Source organism: Peromyscus leucopus, chromosome 10 (assembly GCF_004664715.2).
Source record: "Peromyscus leucopus breed LL Stock chromosome 10, UCI_PerLeu_2.1, whole genome shotgun sequence".
In the NCBI taxonomy this organism is placed as follows: Eukaryota; Metazoa; Chordata; class Mammalia; order Rodentia; family Cricetidae; genus Peromyscus; species Peromyscus leucopus.
The window spans coordinates 36,032,527-36,054,697 of record NC_051071.1 but is presented as its reverse complement, the minus strand read 5'-3'; positions in this window follow the sequence as shown (position 1 = coordinate 36,054,697).

The following is a 22,171-nucleotide window of genomic DNA, read 5'->3' as shown; positions in this document are numbered from 1 at the left end:
TCCACTAGGTGAGATTGAGAGGAAGTATGGACCAGATTTACATTCCAGGGCTTTAACACTACACCTAGTACTATAAGGGAAGGTTACTCCTGGTTTTACTGCCTCTTAGATTTCTCTTCTTTCGCAAATTGTTTGAAATCTTCAATAATTAACAGCTTCATCAGGCGTGGAAAGAGAATGATATTGTCCCTTCCTAATTTGCTTGGTATGGAGAATGAATGTGTAAATTTGTAAAACTTGCTCAAATGTGGACTGTTTTCTATATACATACAATGTGCATGGATCTGTGCCTTAACATATGCATACTTATTGACTCCTTACTACACGACCGTTATTCTGCTGGCCATTGGTGAACAAAACAATATGATATCCTTCTTTGCATGATGGAGTCATATTCCTAATGCTTTTGAGGTTGTCACATGGCACATTACTCACTTTTCAATTATATTATATTGTAATAAACTCTTTCTGATAAGGGTCTGAGGTCCTCTGATTGGAACACCTGTCTTAAACCTTTTCTGGACAAAGTAGGCTGAATAAGCCTCATGATCCTCTAATATCTCAGACGATTTGTATATCCTAGAGTGACAATGAGCTGAGGGTCACTTTGTTCTTTCCATTTCTCCATTATTTAATTTACTTTAGGTATGTACCTGGGTTGCTTGTTCATTGGCAAGATTACCTGTGTCCTCACTTTTATCTTAGTGTCTGACTTACCTCTTAACTCATATTTACTGCAAAATTTCATGAAACGCATTTTATTGTTATTGGGTACAAAATCACACCAAAGAAACACTGCAACATGAACTGTTTTATTTAGACCAGTATCTGCTATTAATGTTAACTGTGCCCCTTGGCTGGTCTGTAGAGGATATAAACATCTAGTCATTTAATATGACATTTCATAAGCTAGAAGAGACAACAGACATGTTACAATGGGACAACATGCTGTTACTAATGTACAATATCCATCTCAAAGAACTGTTAATAAAGTCAAAATCAATACAATTGCCTGGTCGTTTGCACTCATACTTACAGCCTCCTCAGCCAGAGGAATTGAGTTGATCTTCAGACTGTAGAAATATGAAGCTTGTGTTTCAGGAAAAGATAAATCACAGAGGGAAGTTTCATCTTCTCTGCCTTTCTTGTTCCTATGCCACATTATGTGAACAGTTGCTTCTGCAGTAAGAGCAAGTCATGCCAGACCCCTCTCCCCGATTTGCTCCTGTAGTCTAATTAATTGGATGCAATTGCAGAAGCAATTATCATATTGTTTTTTTTTTTAATGTTTGGGTTGATCAGAGCAAGAGGCTGTTTTGAGTAATAGATTCCCTGTAATGTAAGACCTTTAGAACTTACCCATGCAAAACAAAAAAGAAAACACTTAGGTCACCAACTCTATTAAGTTTCCATTACTGTGACAAAATGCCTGAGACAATTTAAAAATTGTTTATTTTGTTTCTGATTATAAAGGTTTCCACTGATGATAGCTTTGCATTGTTGCTTTGGTCCTCTGCTGAAGCACTGGAGCTTAGTGGTGGTGTATGATAGATGAAGTCTGTTCCTACCCTTTCTTCCAGAAAACACAATCAGAAAATGCCTAATGTCTTAATATACTCATCGAGGGTACTTCCTTCAGGGATTAGTTTCCCTCCAGTAGCACTCATTTCCTATAGTCTGCCTCTCCCCAAGCTTTTACCTTATGAGCTGGTGGAAATGCAGATCACATTTGTATGGCCAACAGGGGACATGTTCAATGTATTTCATGAGTACTAGGTTCAGAGACATTTTTGAAGTTGTGGTAGCAAAAGAGGACAATGTTTCCTTGCAACAGCAATGATGAATACTAGATAAGCTGAAAGGCACAAGAGTTCTCTGCATCTAGAATTCCATTTTACAAGACACAGTATCACCATGGTGATAGGTGTGCTTTAGTTAAGGATGAAAGTCTCCTATTTACATGGTAGATAGTTAAAATTGTTAACATCACTTTAGAAAAAAAGCCATAAGATGTCTGTAGTAGGAAAAGTAGGATAAAATCTAAAATCAAGACAGAATCTCAAAGTAGCTGTGAAGGTGATGGAAACAGGCTTGGACTGTTGCGCAGAGAATCTTCTAGATCGTGTAATACACAAAAAGCCAAGACATGAGGTCATATGCCAATCTGACCTGTTGACTTATTCTCTCCTTACATAGCAAAAACAATTTAGTAGGTAGTGCTGTTGCTTTAGCTTTTCCCACTTTGTCTATGGCCTTCAAATAAAATTCTACCTTCCAGGCATGGTCTTGTTTCATCAGGACACTCTTTGGTCTGAGGTGCCTTAGCATTGGTTTCTATAAATTTCAATACAATGACTCTTTGTAAACAGAGAGATATGCTTTTTAAAATTTACCTGTGTTCTACAGCATTAAATAAAAACTTGTTTTCTCTTCCCCAAAAGGATGCTTTCTATATCCTTCACTGCAACAATGTTGGAATCATATAAATATGGATGTTCATTTCTAACAGTTTGTGAATTCTAGCCTGAAGGGGAGAGATTTTATACACCTTGTGATTAAATAGGCAAGGGATATAACAAATTATGACTTCTGTCTTCCCAAAGGATGACTGTTGAATCCAGTGAGAACCCATCAATGGTTTATCTAGATTTTGACTCATTTTCTTCTATCCACTTACTTAATTACCCAGTATTCATAAAAGAAAATGTATTATTAAAGATAAATGTATTTTGTTGGAAGTTCTATAATACATAGTTGTAAGGAATTACAAATTGATTACTGACTAGGGTCTATTTTTTAAATGCATATAAAAGTTTATTCATGTCTACATTTTATAAAACATTTGTTCATGCATGAGTATACAATTTCTCCTCCTTTTCAATAAGTTGAATAGGTATATTAAAAACATGAACAATAAGTTATTATTAATCAGTCTATCTAGCAAAACTATTTTTTTATTTTTTTCCCTTTTATTGAAAATAGCCTCCTTTCTCATGTAATATATCCGGATTACAGGATTACAGTTTCCCCTCCCTCTACTCCTCCCTACCTTCTTTCAACCCAGAACCACTTCTTTTCTGTCCCTCATTAGATAAGAACAGGCTTCTTTGAGCTAATATTGAAATATACCAAAATAAAATATACTAAGATAAAACAAAAACTACCACATTGAAGATGGATAGGAAGGACAAAGCAACAGAACAAAAAGCCCAAGGAAAGACACAGGAATCAGAGACCCACTCTTTGCACATTCAGGATTCCCCCAAAAGCGTTAAAGAGGAAGCTATAATATATATGCAGAGGAACTGATGTGGACCTGTGCAGGCCCAGTGCATGCTGCTTCAGTCTTCAGTCTCATATGAAGCTCTGCTTCATATGATCTTTACTCATGTTGATTTAGAGGGTCTTGTTTTCTTGGTGTCCTCCATCCCCTCTGGCCTAAACACTGAGGAGAGGGATCTAATGGAGACATCATATTTAGGGCTGTGTGTTCCAAGGTACTCTCACTCTCCCCATTTGTTTGTCCATGGGTCTCTGTATTTGTTCCCATCTGGTACAGGAGGAAGCTTTCCTGATGATAGCTGAACAGGCATTTACCCATGTATATAGCAAAATATCTTTAGGAATAATTTAATCACTACATTTCGTGTGTGTGTGTGTGTGTGTGTGTGTGTGTGTGTGTGTGTGTGTGTATTTGTGTGTGTGTGATACTTAGAACCTGGATTCACCCAATTCAGTCAACCATCTCTAGTGATGAACTTAAAACCCAAGTCCTAATGAAGCTAGATCCTTCTAGAAAAACTCTATTCCTGTTTACACTGTTCCTGTGGGTAGGTTATAGACTGTATAAACTGTGGTCAAGTGTCCTGACCTTATCTTTGATATTTCTCCCAATCTACTTTTTTCCCCTAATGTGGTTATAATACCTGATAGAGAATAATTAAAGAAAGTAAGGAATTTGTTAGGACACATATCAAGATTATTCCATCCTCCATGCTTAGTTGTTGTATTTTACCCCAGTTTTTGAAGTAAGTTAATAAAAAGTTCGAGGGTATGTTAATGGGACACCCCATCTATGTGTGTCCTGCTGCACAATGATGGCTAAGGAGAGTTTGGATCAGATTTCAGGCTTCATTTATTTTTGTTTTGGTAGGATGTTCTTGCTCACCACACAACTAGCATGATCATAAGTAAAGGACCTTGGGGCTTTGGAAGTTGTTTCACCCTTTGAATTAAAATCACAGGAGTTTTGCTCTCACTGACTTTCAGAACATAGTAAGTACACCTCACTCAGTGTTGTGTGAAATAGCCAGGTCACCAACCAGGACCTCCCTAGGAAATGAGTGAGTCATCCAAAGGATGTATATTATATATATAGTTCATGTCAGTAAGCATAAAAGATAAAATTTAAGTGGCATATGTGGCTTGCCTTTCCGATATTTCTTAGACATTGATAAAATTTCCATCAGGACTTCTTTTCTTTGCCATTGTTCACTGAGTTGCTAGCACATTCCTGGTTGTTGGATACTTCAGTTCATCCTGAAAAGTTTCCTCTACATAGAAGTCTTGGAAACTATAATCTGACATGCTAGTATTTTTCCATCATTCTAATATTATGGTTCATAGTAGCATACTTCTTGAATGATTGAATATTTACTACATACTTTGTAAATGTCTACATGGCTATATGTGTGCATATATACAAGTATAGTATAAAATATGCATATATATATGAATATTGACATAATATTATGACTACAAGACTTGAGTTATTAATGCTTTACAAATGAGGACTTTGAGAGGTCACAGAAAACCTTCACAATACAACAGATCAGGGCATGGTATTACTCTCCTACATCATGGAGGTTTCCGAAGACTTCTTGGTCATCTGGCCACAACACTAGTCTCAGAAATATCCCAGATGTCTTGCAGTAACAATAGTTTTCAGTGTGAGTCACTTTAGTCTCTTGAGTAACAAGGGAAGTGCTGTGTCTTCAAAGGTTGTAAGATGCCACATTCTCAGCAGAGCCCTAGTGAAATAAGTCTACAGAAATTCTAGCACTGTGGCAGTCGGGACTGAATGTAGGATGCATCTCTGTCTGCGTTGCAGTTTGTGACTGTCCACATCAAGACTTGGGAAAAATGGCCTGGCAGAGAACCCTTGCTTAACATATTCCAGAGAACTACTTAGAGGGCTTGTGAGTACAAAAGGTCTGGGAAAGTTTGGGTATGATTTTTCATATTAAAAAGAAAAGAGAGAGCACTCCGTCAAGCAAGCTCCTCCATAATTAAAGCCAGATGAGAATTTCATTCACACATTGAAAAAAATTGTTAATTGTCTGTTTTGTGCCAGTCCCTCAAGGAGACACAGAAAAGAGGGCACACACACATAGTCTCTGTTCTCATCTGCCTGAATTTCTAGTGGAAGAAATGCAAGAAGCCTTCACAGCTCCAAGGAGAGAGGATGAGTTTGAGCAGGGAAAGGGAAGCTGTGAAAAAGAGCAAAGCCACATGCCAGCGAGAGCATGCCCAGACAAAGGAGGCAAAGGGGAACAGGAGGTAGCTAGGGGCTTGGGAGAGTGAGGGTATCAGTGTAACTGAAAATGGGTGAGCAAAGGCTGTGCATCTGGGGAAAGGCTAGTGTCTGTCTGATGTGGCCTGGAGCAGAGACAGAACGTTCTCTTCTGTAAATGAGAACCATTTTACAGCTATTTCCTGCAATTATCCAACAGCTCCGGGACCTGCTGTGGAGTATGATTCAAACAGGCTGCTTCAGTGATGTCACTGCTTACCTCTTTCTCTTTTCCACCCTGACAGCACTGCTCTAATCCGCAGGAGAATAGCAGGTGAGCACCTTCGAACAGAGGCAATGTCTGCTCTTTGCTTTTGAGTTATTCTGTGTCCAGATGGTTCCACATAGAACCTGAAAAACATCATTCCTTTTCCTGGACACCTGGATAGAACTCTCCTTACCCCAGTTGCTTTTTTACTGCTCTTCTGAGACAGCAAAAAAACTGATCCAGACTTGATTTCGTCACAGAAATGGAGCTTCTCTCTCTCTGAGGATGTGACCACAGCCTAGCTGGGCCATAATCCAGAGCAGCTGCCTGGGGATCCAAAGCATGAGTGACATAAAGAATCTGGTAGACATCAGTCAATATTTGAAAAAACATCCAAGTGCCCATTTGAATAGATAGCACCATTAGCACCTGGGTAGACCTGTGCAGCTGTGGGTTTGGGGATCACCATTTCAATGTAGAGCAATATTTCATGTAAGGACATACACTGAACAGGCATGCTTATCTCTGACCTAAGTTCCATTTATAAAAAACAGACCTGCGTGATCAGTCAAAACTCTTTTTTATTGGTAAAATGATCATTTCACTCTCCCTAGAGTCTCATAGACTCTAATTCTAAGCCCGAATTGAAAATGTAGCAGGGTGCATTTTCAAATCCCAGGGTGAAGACAGAATGGGAAAGATCTGATTACAATCTCTTCTCTCTCAAAGAATTAGGCAATTTATTTTTAAAGAAATCACTGCTTTAGTTAACAAATATTTATATTCATGGAGGTACTGCCTAGGTAGTATCAACTTAGATTTTAGTTGGGTTGTGATGTGGAATTTTTTAGACTTTACTCAGAGTGAATTTCATCTGAAATTTTCAACCTTCTAATATATTTTAATTCTACATTAGCAAATGAACTGATTGACATTAGCCTTTCCATGAAGTGGCCTATCACCTATTAACCATAAGCTGTCGCTCGTGGAAACTAGTTTCATGCTTCCTCATCCAGATCCATACTCTGGTGTACGTAGCAGCGTGCTATGTGAAGCCAACCAATCTAACGTGTAACTAAGGGTTCCTTTGCCCTCCATCTTTCAGGTGATTTTGCAATGGACAGGACTGGAGTAGATGACAGGCAAGAAGAAGATGACATTGATTGTCTTGCTGTGACCTCAACCATAGTACAGCTACCAGGAAGTGATGTAAACTCAACCTGTTTTCTTCCAGGGTTTTGGATATGGGGCTGGCAATGGTCCATGTTGTATTCTCTCTCTCTCTGTCTCTCTCTGTCTCTCTGTCTCTCTGTCTCTCTCTGTCTCTGTCTGTCTCTCTGTCTCTCTGTCTCTCTGTCTCTCTCTCTCTCTCTCTCACTCTCTCGCTCTCTCTCCCTCTCCCTCTCCCTCTCTCTCTCTCTCTCTCTCTCCTCTCTCTCTGTATGTATGTGTGTGTGTGTACATGTGCATAGGTATTCATGTGTATATAGAGGCTATAGGTTGACATCAAGTGTCTTCCTCAATTTTTCTCCATCTTAGATTTTGAGAGTGGGTCCTTCATTGACTTCTGAACTCCAGACAGACAGATTTGCCAGTGAGCTTCAAAATCTGCCAGTCTATACCTACCCAGCATTGAAGATAAAGATGCACAGCACCATACACAACTCTTGCATGAGTGTGGAGTGTCTAAACAAAGATCCACGTGCTTGCATAGCAAACACTTAACTGATGGCCATCTCTCTCATCTCTGTAGCCTCTATCATTGTTCTTGGACATCATTTCACCTTGCTCACACTCCGTTTGTTAGCTGTACTACTATATCCCTAGTATTACCATAATATTTTATAATTATGAATCACATTGAGTTGAAAATTCTGATTTTTGTATTATGACTACTAGGCTTTTTGTTTAAAATTGGACATTACAATTAAAGTTGGAAAAATAATGGCTTATAATTAACACCTGAAAACACCAAACTATTCTTACTAAACCTTTTCTTCTCTTCTCCACTTATGCCACTTAGTGAATAAAGCAAATGCTTATACTACATTTTGTTACCTATGTATGGGTCTGGCTTATAGGCAGTTTGGAAGTTGGAGGAGGTGGTATTTTTGAGATGGAAAGAGGCGACACATAGTCCAGGCTCTTGTTGGAAGTCTTTGGCTTATGTCTGTCATGGACAGAATGATAGGAAGGGCAGAAACATGAAGATGAGGCAGCAACACACGTGTAGTCTTCACATTCACATACCCGCAGAATCTGAACGTGGTGCCTTTTACGTGGAGGCATTCAGGTGCAGGACCAAAGGCAGAGATGAACTGATGTGGCACACTCACTACTCAGGATACTATGGTTCAGTACCATCTAGCACTGCCCTCCCTGTCATTAAAGCCTTCTTTTCTTTTTTATTTTTTGGTTTTCTCGAGACAGAGTTTCTCTGCATAACAGTCCTGGCTGTCCTGGAACTCGCTCTGTAGACAAGGCTGGCCTCGAACTCACAGAGATCCACTTGTCTCTGCCTCCTAAGTGCTGTGATTAAAGGCATGCGCCACCAATGTCCGGCCATTTAAGCCTTTCTAAAACACAGAAATGTTTATACAGAATTCTTGGCTTTGGGAAAAATTAGCCAATGTAAAAAAAAATTACACACACACAAATGTGAAATGAACAGGAGTCCATTTAATCAATAAATTGTATGAAAGGTTACTTTTCAATTCCATAGTAAACAGAATCATCCAAACTATTAAACATTAGGAAAAGCCATTAAAAAACCAATTTTCACAGCAGATAGTTTAAATTCATTCTTAGCAAATGTTTTAAGAGACTAACATATCATTTTCTTAAGCTCTGGTCAGTTAAACAAAGCAGTTTTAAAGAAAGGGTGTGTTAAATGTACCTCTTCTGGCAAGCTTCCCCAAAACTGCAGTGTGGGTGGAATGTTTTTAAAAAGGCATTTGGAATGCTTCTTTGTCCTATTTTCGTCCCTCTCCATCAATTTTGTTTCCTTGGATACTTTAAGATCAAATTCTAATTGTCTTTCATATCATGAAATATGATAGACACGTAGACAAGTCTGTGATCTCACATTTGGGGCTTAAGTGCTTTACTCAATCAATGACATTGAAGCAAAATACTTTATTTTTTTTTATCATTTTTTTATTGGCATGGAAACTCCATTCTCAAGAAGACCCACATTCTAGCTCTTCAACACCTAAAGCTCCTAAGCTTATTCTGAGGAGATAATAAGACAGAATTAGCACAAACACATGGCTCTGGTTTAGAAATTGATGTAAAAAGAAGTGATCCTTGTGAATTTTGGTCTCATATTTGCTAGGCGACCACAAAGATGCTATTTGGAAGACTGATTTAAAAGAAACCACTCAGATGGGAATTGTTTCATCTCTAATAGCCACAGTGCATATGAAAATGAAAGCTGTCTAGATTTTCATCTAAGAGATAGAACATAGTGGCAATTTGCCTGTTAAATTAAAACCCCACCTCTCCAACTTACCTTCTCTGTAAGTTTTGGCAGTTAAATAACCTGTATAAAATGGAAATAAAGATAATGTCTATCTCCTCAGGCTACAGTCAATATCATGAGTCAGTATTTGAAATTCTTAATGCATGTATGTAAGAGGTGTCACAAAGTTTTGGGTTTTGCTTTTAATAGCTCAAAATTATTTGGGATATTTTTCTCATTCTAGACTTAGCCATTATTTTTTTTCCCACTTATAAAACCATCATTTAACTACACAAGGAAAAGTAGCACTTAATGATTTTGTTCTTGAGGGTCAAGAACTTTTTTCACCGTTCGGCTTTTTTGAGGTTGTTTAACCCAGAGAGTCAAATTCAGAGATTTGGGATGGTATGTATGAGATATGGAATGAAACTAAGCTGTCAATCATTGCTGCTGGGTGGCCCACTAAAATAGTCAATATATCTTCACTGAAAGTATTTTCATAAATAATGTAGCAATCAAATAAAAATGCCCAACTCTTAAATTTGAATTATCTAATTCAAACATCTAAGTGTTTGCTATAGCTTCATAGCCAGTTTATAGTCACCTAGAGTAACCTCCAGGGCTGAAGTAGGAGTGTGAAGCTCTTGCAAAAGATTAACATTGTCTAGTCACTGCCTTAATAGTAAAACTTTTCTTTTGGAATTTGGGAGTTCAAAAGGCCTTCAATTAAAAAAAAAAAAAGTCAGGCAAGGTGGTGCACATCTTTAATACTGGCATTCACGAGACAGCGGTGAATGGTTCTTTGTGAGTTCAGGGCCAGACTGGTCTGCAAAGCAAGGCAAGTTCCAGGACAGCTGGGGCTGAAACACAGATAAACCCCATCTCAAAAACAAAACAAAGCAAAGCAAAGCAAAAGAACACAAAACAGCTCATTCCAGCAGACTATTCCCATTCATTCCCATATCTCTTGCAGTTCTATTTTTCTCACTTCTCCTCTGCTGGGTTCAATGTAGCCTCATTAGGGCTTAGAGTACAATAGGTCACTTCTGTGAGTGTTGAGAATGGTTTTAGGGAATCTTAGTTTGTAGACAGTGAAAACAACGTTCACTCACATTCATTCACAGCCTACAGATTTGGAAGAACTAGAACAGGGTGTCAGATTCAGTGGATGATAAAACACTAAAGTTTTACATATCTATTCCCCATAACCACCAGTTCCTAACACTAAATGAAGATAATTATATATTTCAGTGATGACTTCTTTTTTTTTTTTTTTTTTTTTTTTTTTTTTTGGTTTTTCGAGACAGGGTTTCTCTGCGTAGTTTTGCGCCTTTCCTGGAGCTCACTTGATAGCCCAGGCTGGCCTCGAACTCACAGAGGTCCGCCTGCCTCTGCCTCTGCCTCCCGAGTGCTGGGATTAAAGGCGTGTGCCACCACCGCCCGGCTTCAGTGATGACTTCTAATGCACTTAACAATATCTTGATGACTCTGATAAAATACTGATAATCATATTCTCCGTGTATCCTGAGATACAAGTGACTCAAACTCAAATGTTCATGCACACATTCATCTCATCTTCAACCTGCAGCTCCTCTGTTCCTTTTTCCCACTCTCCCTCTTCCTACAACTCTCCTTCTTCCTTCTACCCTCTACCCTCTCTCTTTCTGTTTAGACACCAATTTACTAGAAATGAAAACATCCACATTTAGTATGATACTCCTTTTGCACATCTGGCATATTCCAATCTGATGGAAGTATGTAAATATATCATGCTTAATTAAAATTTTTGCATTCTTTCATTCGGAAATCTAATTCAAATATTCTGAGGGGGGAAAATCCTCTTTTTGATTAATTTGTGGTAGTTGATACTACCAAATAAACATCAAGTACTCTATCCCAGCATTTTTTCCCTTAGCTTTCAGAATTTGCTTTTATGGTACCTATTATTTCCAGATGACAGGACATGGTGCTGAAAAGTATGGGGAAATATGGTTAGACTAATGGGTTTCCTGCCGATGAGGCCATTCTGAATCATTTACTGTGGCTTCTATATTATCTCACTGTTGATTAAAGCAGTGGCAAATTACAGTACTGGAATGTCTTTAGGAGAAATTATCTGATGAACTAGTTCCTGGGGAGGTGGAGAAATGTGATATGTCTTCGTACAGGGGTACACCATTTTAAAGCAATGCCTTCTTCTGTGATTCAGTCATAAACATGAATTTGAGTTCCCAAAGACTGGGTCATTCTGTTCATGACACATGTATGTCAAGATGTTATCTGAGATGAATATTCATTTTCCATCCTTTACATTTATAATTCTCTACAGTACCTTCGCAGATAAAGTTTCAAAACTGGCACACCTCAGCTGGGTTTCTGCAACAGGAAATTAAAAATGGCTTTTTATAAAAGAAGACTGTCAGAGGAGAATAGGGGAAAAAAAAGGAAATACGTCAGAGTTGATTAATTATTGGAGTTAAAAATATATCCATTATAAATGGTAGTGGAGCAGTGATTTAAAAATGCATTTTAAATGATGACTGCTTTATGATTCGGATGTCATTTGCTCAACACAGAGATCTTAATGTTGATTGATGGGCTTATAGATGTCTTCCTTGGGATTTGGCAGACAAAACTGATGTCTATGCATTAAATCAAATGCTTCCACATCTTTTACTTCTATTATAACACTCAAAGCATCATTCACAATGATGGACAAGATTCATGTCCCAGGGTTGTGACAAATGAAATCCACTTATCTCATCCAGATTATATGACTTTTTCTGAAACCCTTTCTTTAATACATGCCTTCTGAAGCTATGCCATCATCATTTCAGACTTTTCTGTTTTTATGCATTAATATTTTCCCCACATATTTTGGCACTCAATTCATTTTTTCCTTGAATTGTCATCAGTATTTAGCATTGGCAATTTTTACAGTATCTCATGCATTCGACACCAGAAAGACAAAACCTACTCATATTTCAGTGTGTTTTGGTTTCAGAAAGCCACAGAGTAGGGGTAGAGATTAAATAAAAAAATTATGAAAGAAATAACTAGCATTATTTGCATCCAGAATAATACTCAGAACAGATTAATTCATATTAAACTCTTCTCATTTTTACTTTAGATTAAAAATTCATTTTAGTTTTAATTATGAGAAAGTTTATGTGTCTGTGTGGGTATGTGCAAATGAGGTACCAACAGAGGACAGAAGAAGATGTTGTGGATAGAAACTCTAGAACTAGAATTTTAGGAGGATTTGGACTGCCTAATGCAGGTGTTGGGAGAGGAACTTGGGTCCTCTGCAGCAAGAGGGGTTGTGTTCTTAATTATGAATAATTTCAAAGGTAAAGGGGAGGTGGAAAAGTCATATGGAATATAGAAACTTTTTATAGTTTTGATTCTAGTAAATACAGACCCAATTAGGTTTCTTAGGTTTCTATATGTAGAAGATATATGTCTATACTTTTCAAATCATAGTACCATGTGGATAGGAATCTAAGAAGTTGAATTTGAGAGTCTTTTTAAGTGAATCTGTTTGGTATATACTAGTTGCATGGAAGAGATGATATAACTTTCATCAATTGTAATCTTGCTCATGGCTATGTTTATTTGCTTTCTAGACTCAAATACCTTGGGACACACAGATTATGCATAATTCATATATACAAGTCTATTTTTGAAGAATACCTGACTTATAAGAGACATGATAAATATCTGATACAATTATGGAGTAGTGGGTAGAATATTGTTCAAATCCCCTCAATCAATTTACACCAGTGTTTCTAATTTTTCACTCTTCTGTCAGTCAATGTATATGAAGTCTGCTGTGATCATCTGTTTATAATATGTTTTAGTAAGTGTAAATCTTAGGCTAATGGTTCGCAGTATAGCCTATGTTTAAAAAGATTGTGGGAAGATGTTTTCACTACTATTAAAGAAAAGCTAGAAATTTAAGACATAAGTGCATTTTTGGTAGTGCTGTAATAATCTCTTTAAATGAAACATTAATGTAACTACTGGCTAGAACATGAGATAAGCAAATTATAGCTCATAAGTCAAAATTTGATTGCTGCTTCTGCTTATAAACAAAAATTTATATTACTACTGTATGTGTTCATTTCCATAATTTAAGTAGATATTTTCATAAGGCAGTATTGAGTCCTTGAGAGAGATTCCAGGTAGCTTGCAACGCCTAAAATTTCTAGACTTTGAAAATGTCTGTCAATTTCAAACTTTCTAGAAATTGTTTTGAAGATATCTACTACATTTTAGCATAGGAACTGTAGAGGTAGAAGAAGTTGTATTCTTTAATTAATCATTGTGGGCTCATCCAAAGAAGAAAGTTATTACATATACCCTGCTGTTTACTCTAAGTAAACACTAGGGACATTATAGACTTTCATTGTGAGTCTCCATCTTACACCCACGTGATTGCAGGCCCTTCAGTGAAAATCCTTGGCAAGAACATAATAGAATTAGTTCATCTAAAGAAATGGAAAACATTGAGGTTGTTTCTCGTTAAGAAGTTGTGTGTCTAAAAAAAAAATCTTCCATGTCCTGTTCTTGCATTTGAACACTAATTTGGAAAACTCCAAAAACTTGAGACATTTTAGATGGTGGAAGCTTACTCTTTTGTTCACATCATTGATGATAGCATCAATATTATTCACTACTACTCAGTTCTGAAATGAGTAAGACATAGTCCCGAATGCTTCAAAAATATGATGTTTCTTCTTCCAGGAGATCCTATGAAGTAGGCATTTTCACTTTATTCTAGTCAAGGACCCTAAACTTTGGAAACCACATTGTTTTGTTTTATTTTTTTTTTGACAAATGACTCGACCAGGGTTTAGGAAGTGAGACTCTGAAAGCAGATCTAGCCCCGAAGCATGGTTTATGGGCAATACACCATCACACTTCCTATCACTGCTCTCCTTTGCTTCCCTGGAAGGCATCTCATTTTCCCACTGAATTCATGCTAAACTCAAATGATTTAAACACAAAGCAAACCCTTTAATCAATAATCAAAATTAAGTGCAGTGAATACATGACTATATACCCAGCAACAGCCAAAAGTCAGACAAGATCTCACAGATGATGGACATGGACACTCAGAATATCCTACTGCCCATCAGATATTTGGAAAGACTTATGGAACCATCTCCTCTTCCTTCTTATAGCACAGCTTTGGATTTTGCATGTTGGAATTCTTCATCCCATTTGTAGCTTTGACACATTAACCATGCTGTGTAAAGCACTGCTTCGTCCATTTCACTAGTGTGCAGTCTCATCAGCCAAATTGCTCACACAATTATATGAGATCCATCAACAATTACAGAACAGTTTGACAAGTTGAGTGAGAAAGATAGGGAGATTTTGGTTACATGCCTATAGTGTTGCACTAACATTGTAGGGCGTGGTGGGTGGCATTGCCAGGTTCTCTGCAAACTCCTTCACTGTGAAAGCGTAGCAAGGAGACATTATGCACTTGTCTCAAGCACTTCTTTATGGGAAAATTTCCAAGGCTGATACTAACATCACCAACTCTTTCCTAAAATAGTCTGTGCGTGTAAGATAATGTCACATTTCTGGTTAAGCACCTATTATCAGTTTTCTCACTAGAAATTCATATGCCAGTGCTATAATCCCCAAGGTTAAGAAGTGTCATAATCTAGTGACCCTGGCCTCCTTAAGAGTAGGGAAAATGATAGTAAATCATTTTCTATCCTCCTCTCTGTTTCTCCCATCTACTCTCTGCCTGTCTCTCCCATTCCTCCTCCTTCTCTCCCTTGTGAGTACTCAGTAAATCAGTGGCCATGTATAAGCAGGAAAAAGAGCAATAATCAGGAACTGTATCAGTTAACGTTTTTGTTAGTGACTTTTAAACTCCAGAACAGCAAGGACATAATTTAGGTTGCTTAAGGCCAATGCATAGTATTTCAGCAGAGAAGCTTCAGGTGTATAAGAGGTCGCCTCATGTAAACTGTATCATACACATTGGCAATCTCATTCCCAGTGTCATTAAAACTAGAATTAGAAAACATTGGTTGTTTTATACACCATCACTATTAAAGTAGAAATTTGCAAGTCCTTGAGAAAGAAATTCTGTTCTAATCAGAATGTAAATATGAATGCCATTTTTTTTTCAACTGCTTTTGCAGGTGATGGCTAATTTGATCACTTGAAAGTATTTCATGTCTGGTCTCTCAACATAGACACAAGTAAGAAGTTGATATTTCAAAGAGGCCAAAGATACAAAAACATATCACATGTATAACACACCCACAATTCTTTTTAATAAGAAGATAGAAATAGGCATATAAAGTTTCCTTTCATATTTTAGGATTTAGTTTTGGGGCTTTGAATATAAGAAAGCAGGAAGAATTGATGAATTAATTACTTCATTTCAGTGGAAGAATTCTGTTTGGGGAGAGACAGCTGGGAAGGCTTTGGTAGTTATTATGTGAAGGCAATGCTGTAGTATGTCCACAGCCTGTCCCTGATGCTGAGCATTGTCACCTGGACTGCCTCTCACAACTTACCTGTCTTCACAGATGCCATCCTGGCTCCTTTGAGTTTCCTTAGCTTAATGTACTGTCATTTTGAAGAAGTTAAACCAAGCAGCCACTTAGATCATTGATGTTTCTTTTGAAAGACTGTAGTTAATATTGTCAAAATAAGACATTGTGTCCTTAGCAATTGAAACAGTGCTAGACTCCCCGTCTCTCAGTGGTGAGTGTGGTCAGGGTGCACAGAACTGGGTGATGGGGTGAAGGCATCGGATGATCTGGATTGGGATTTTGATTTGAGATTTAGTTTCTTCTTAGCAAACTCCTAGGGGTGGGAATTTTGTATTCACATAACACTGGGTTATTTGTGTAACTCCGAGTCTTATGAACTAAGTCCTGCCAGTCTACTCCCTTTAGATTTGAACAGAATGAAATGTAAGAGTTGAATTCATTGTTTACATATATATTTCCCCTCTAACTTTGTGGTTTCTATGTTTAAGGAAATAAAGGTCTCTTTGTTTTAGGAAAATGCCTTATATTTTAAATATTTTTATGGGTTGCATAAGGATAACCTATTTTTATTTTGCACATTTTGGGAATATTGCACAGTATTGTATGTCAGCCATCATAGTGACATGTGATGATTTAAGGTTATTTTTATAAATCTTTAATATATCTCCAAACAGGGATCCCGATGCTTGTGAGAACACCACCAGATGGGATGTAGTTTACCAAGGAGGCTGGGGCTACTCAGAGCCTTAACTGGGTCCTTCTTTGCCTTAAAATTCATCTCAGGCTACACTCTCTGCTGTTTCTACTCATGATTGCAGTGGAAGGTTTTCTGTTTTAGTCAGATGAGATTATTTCAGTGTTTCCTGTGTTTCTTGTTACCATTCCTCGACTATGGCTGTCAATCTATTCTGTTTCCTATCCTCTGCCATGTATTACTTTACCAATTCCTATTCTCCCTTTTGAGCAGTCCTGGAGTATTGGTGCTGTTTTCTGTGAAACTCCCATGCAGAAGTAATTGACCTGCCACAACACTAAACATGTCTTTCATTATGAATTATTTACTTACCCATCTCATCCATTAGTGCAGCACAAATGAAAGGCCCAGGCTGCACTGCATTCACCATGCATCTTTTTCTTCTCATGCTTTGGGCAGAGCCTGGCCTCATTTAAGCTGTGCACAAAAACTGGGTCACTAGGTGTGTGATCCAAGATTTGCTAATTTGTAGTATAGTTTCAAAAGTGTGTAAGAAGCACACTCAGACACACCACACATATGGTAGGATTTTAGAAATAATATTCGAATGATAAAGAAATACCGAGTATGTTGCTATAAATAATATGATCTGTTTTATCACCTTGGGGATAATGTCACATTTCTCAGTGTTGAGATCTTCTTTAGGCAATTAGAAGGAGCCAGTTTCTATCTCTTGGGTCTTGTATGTGCTTCTGAATTATTATATTACTATCACCCAAGGAGCAAACTCTTCTTAAGTTGTCTAATTTATGGGAAGCCATAATTCAATGACATACAAAATTAAAATGTCACAGCTGGTTCTAAAAATGGCCAAAGAGAATTTAGTGGCTGGGGGCTAATTGATTTTTTTATTCATCATAGTAAAAGTAATATATATATATTTATATATATGTGTGTGTGTGTGTGTGTGTCTAAACATCACTTTACTATTTTATAACATGTACAATTTTGTGACAATAGTTTACACATATGAAAATGCCATTGTATAGTCCTAGAAATCAACATATCAAAGTCAGATTTTGTATCCATTCATTATACACTCTCTCTAGTTTTTTCTTTATATAGCTCATCATAAACACTACCCTAATTTCTTTGAATTTGAATATTTCTTGTAAATTTTACAGATATATTTCTATGATATTTTCCCTGTTATGACAATTATATGTTATGGAGTGCAGTGTTTTCAAGATCCGTGTATGCTATAAAATGCCTTATAATTTCCTTTTTAAGATTCAGTAATCTCACATTGTTTGTGCAGAGATATGTTTGTTTATTCTTCTATCACTGATAGACATTTGGATATTTAGTACCTTATAGCTCCTATAAATAATGCTGTCATAAAAACACTGATGCACACATGTATTTGATACCTGGTATGGATTGGGAGCCAGACCCCAATGTGTGTTGGTCAAACTTCTTAGATGCTGATCCAGTGAAAGATCACTCAGAATGCTCCCTTCAAGGGACATTGATTTTTGTTCTCCTGTAACCTTAATTGGCTCCTGTTAATTATAACTCAGACTGCTGTTATAAAAGGCAAGACTGGCCTCTCACTAGTCTCTGGTTTCCTCTCTTACCACATGTCTCCTCTTCTAGGAACTTCTTCTCTAATGTACCACAGTCAAGAAGATCCTTACCCGAGACCAAATAGACAGAGCTATAGCATAAGGGATGCTCAGCCTTCAGAGCTATGAGCTACATAAATACATTTTGTTATGTATAACAAGTCAGATACTTCACTGTGACAATTAAAAATGGACTAAATCTCATATTGCATTCCAACCTAACGTAGTCGGATAGAATTCAACATTTGTTTGCAAAACTGTTGTTATCATAAATGAGAAGTCCAAAGGCTGTTATCCAAAGATGAGGATACTGACAAGAACATTTACCATTCCAGATGGTTTCTGTTTTAAAACTACAAAGAGATCATTTGTGAAGAGTGTGATGTTACATTTTAGAGTTCAAGGATTGTGTATTCTGAATCAATATTTTACTAAGTAAAGATGACACTTCTCTGTGTTGTCTGTCCATGGAGATTTCATTTGTATATTTGACTGTGTAGGTAGTGTGCTTTATTATAGACAGTCCAAAATTCCAATCAGTCTTTCCTATTTGTTGTTACTGCACACTGTACAATAATTACAAGGCATCGTGAGAGAGAATTTGTCTTTTGTCTTCTCTTTTTTCTATGCTTCAGCAGGTGTAGTTATCTTTTTACTATGTTAAATTTATCTTTCTATCTGTTAGTTAATAAAGTTATCCAGAACTTATTTTGGAATGCTTAGTATGCATTATATATGGTGATGGAGTCAGTGTAGGCCTTGCAGTTTCCATGATTTCCTACTCTGTTTTTATTGCCTTATTATCATCCCTGGAAAATTTTATTAGTGCTGCAAGTTGGTCTCCTGTTTTCCTTTCTGTTTCACTTGGTGACATATCTATGTCTAGGACTGTACCACTCACTGTCACATTATGCCTTCTAAATCCGTGTGTCACTTATTTCTGGAATTTATTTCCTGTGTTGTTTGCCATGAAACAGTGACTGACTCTTTCTTGATATTATCAGGTATTTCAAAATCGAACATCTCAAAAATACATTTTTTTTTTGTTTTTGTTTTTTGTTTTTTGAAGATGGGGCTTCTCTGTGTAGCCCTTACCATCCCGGAACTAGCTCTGAAGAACAGGCTGGCCTCCAACTCATGGAGATCCACCTGCCTCTGCCTCCTGAGTGGGGGGATTAAAGCTGTGCACCATCACTGCCTGGAAAAATTCTTTTTAATATCATTTAAACATTCAGCTAAGTGCCAAAGATTACAGTGTCCTTTTCATTAAGGCTTTGTGGTAGTTTGGATGTAATTGACCCCCATAATCTAATAGAGAGTGGCACTATTGGGAGGTGTGGCTTTGTTGGAGTGGGTGTGGCCTTGTTAGAGAAAACATGTCACTGTGGGGGCGGGCTTTGTGGTTTCCTATGCTCAGGATACTGCCCAGTGTGACAATGGACATCCTGTTGTCTGCAAGATGTAGGACTAACCCTCAAGTTCCATGTGCCTGCACGCTGACATGGTGGACCTCTGCGACTGTAAGCAAGCCACATCAATTAACTGTTATCTTTATAAGAATTGCCATGATCAAGGTATCTCTTCATAACAATAAAAACCCTAAGACATTGTGTGAATTTTTTAAAAATATCCACATCAATACACCAAGTTTATACTAAAAGCTATAAGACCTTGAATAGTTAATATGTATCATAATCTTTAAATATTTTGTGTTTATGAAAGTTTTGCCTGCATGAAAGCAAGTTTGTGCACCACATGCATGCATGGTGCTCACAGAATCTAGAAGAAGGCACCAGATCCTTTATTAATGGGAATTAGAGTTGTGAGTCCCCATGTGGGTGCTGGGAATCAAACCTGGGTCCTCTGCAAGAGAAGCCAGTGCCCCTAACTGTGAGCCATATGTCTACAACCCTAGTTAACAAGTACCTTTAACATTCACTTTCTTATTCATAATATAGGCAGTTATTAGCAACTGTCAAATCAGGATACTTATATAAAATTACTACTACATGTAGAACATATTGTGCAGAGTCAGATAGAGTATACTTGCTAACAGTCATAATCTTATTGATATTTAATGTTATCATTGTGTTTACAATTGAAAGGCAAATACTGCAACTTTCGCCTTAATATTTTTCTCATTTTATTTCTTTACTTTCCATTCCCAACTAACCACTTTCATCTGAATTTTTATTCCTTCACTTGTTTGTCTATCATGGAGGAATGGGAATTTTATTTAGGCCTTAAAACATAGGAGGTAGCAAAAGAAAAGCAAATGGAAAAAAATATTTTAAGTGCATTGAGGCAAGAAATGAGTATTGTCATCAATGACAAGTGAGATTACAGCTCCTATCCAGCACAGAGACAAGGGCAAGAAGAAATGTTTGAAATGGATGACTTGTGAGGTTATCACAGGACTTCCTGTGTGAGCATGAACAACAAGAGGAAATTCCTGATTAAAGAAGAGCTATTCTTGATCTGGGGAGACAGCTCAATCAGTAAAGTGTTTGTCTTTCTATCACAAGGACTTGTGTTCCATTCTGAGAAACCCTGTTTAAAAAAATGGAGTATGGTACTTTGTTTTTGTAATGCCAGGTGTGTGCTCCTAGTCACAGGCGCGTGCTAATAATTCCACTGCTAGAGCCATGGAGATAAGAGACTGAGGTTCTCTGGATCACTAGCCTCACCTAATTGGCAAGTCCTGGACTATTGAAAGACTCTCTGAAAACAGTATGTTAATTGCACTACTGTGGTTGTCTTCTGGCTTCTATCTTCACCCAAACATTCACATTCACCCATATGAACTTGTGCATCCTCTAAAACACACAAACACAAAAGATAATTTTCCTTGCTTCAGTAACATATAAGACATTTGAATATAAACTTTATGATGACTGTTGAGTCTGTTATTATGAGTATAGCATATTTTATCTTTTGTCTGACTTACATAAATTATTCTAATAAGTTTGCATTGATGAAATAAATAAATTAATAAATGACTACCTTAGTCCTTGACATTCTCCAGAGAGAAAACAGTTGAAAATTTTAATACATTTTTATGTGTTTAAACTTTATTGGTAAGCATGCAATGTTAAATTAAAAATAATAATAATAATAATAAAGTAAAAGCTTCCAGGATTCTTTTTTGTTGGTTTGGTTCCTTTAGGATGTGGGTGCCAAAGCATATTAAGATGTATGAGAGATTTGATGAAGATGTTATCAAGTAGTGATAAACAGCAAAGGAGTTTTAGAGCAGCTCTAAGGATGATAAAGGAGCATAGTAGCAGGATGCTCAAGCTGAGCCTAGAGATCCTGATACCCTTGTCACAGCTGAGAAAAGAGAAGAGAGAAAGAAAACATGGCTGGCTAAGAGGCTCAGAATAAAATATAAAGCTCCTGGGAATGGTAGCACTTTAGCAATAAATGCACCGTCAGTGATAGCTTATCCATTAGCTGGAAGCAACTGATAAGCTTCCAGTGGTGCTGTGGATTCATTTGCTATTTCTGAAAGCTGCTGTGAAACTGTTTATTTGACAGTTTCATACATGACAACATGTTTTGATTGTACTTATCCCACATTATCTCTTGCCCCCTGCCCATCTCACGGAGCCTCCTTTCCCAGTTAGCTCTCTTTCTTTTTTTTTTTTTCCATGTCTTTTTGTCTTGTGTTTGTTTTATTAACTTCCAAGTTTAATTGTGTTGTGTCTGCCGATGAGCATGACTGTAGGGTTACTTGCCAAAGCAGCAGAAGCTAACTGTGGCTACTAAAGGACATGCCTTTCTATCCCCAACATTCAAGTGCTAATAACGCCTAAAGGCCTGGTTCCTCATCCATTCATGATGGAATGTTGATGGGCCTAATCTTGTTCATAGCTAGTATAGCAGTTACAATAAATTCATGAGTGCAACAGCTGTGTATTGTACTGAAAGTAGTATTTCATAGCAGTTCTCCCCATTCTTCAGAAATTTTGTATTTTCCAACTCATCCTCTGCAGTGTTCTCTGAGACTTGAAATGCGGGTGGGAGCTTACATAGATATTGCACTTAAGGCTAAATATCCAACACTTGGATAGTTAGGAGTTTCT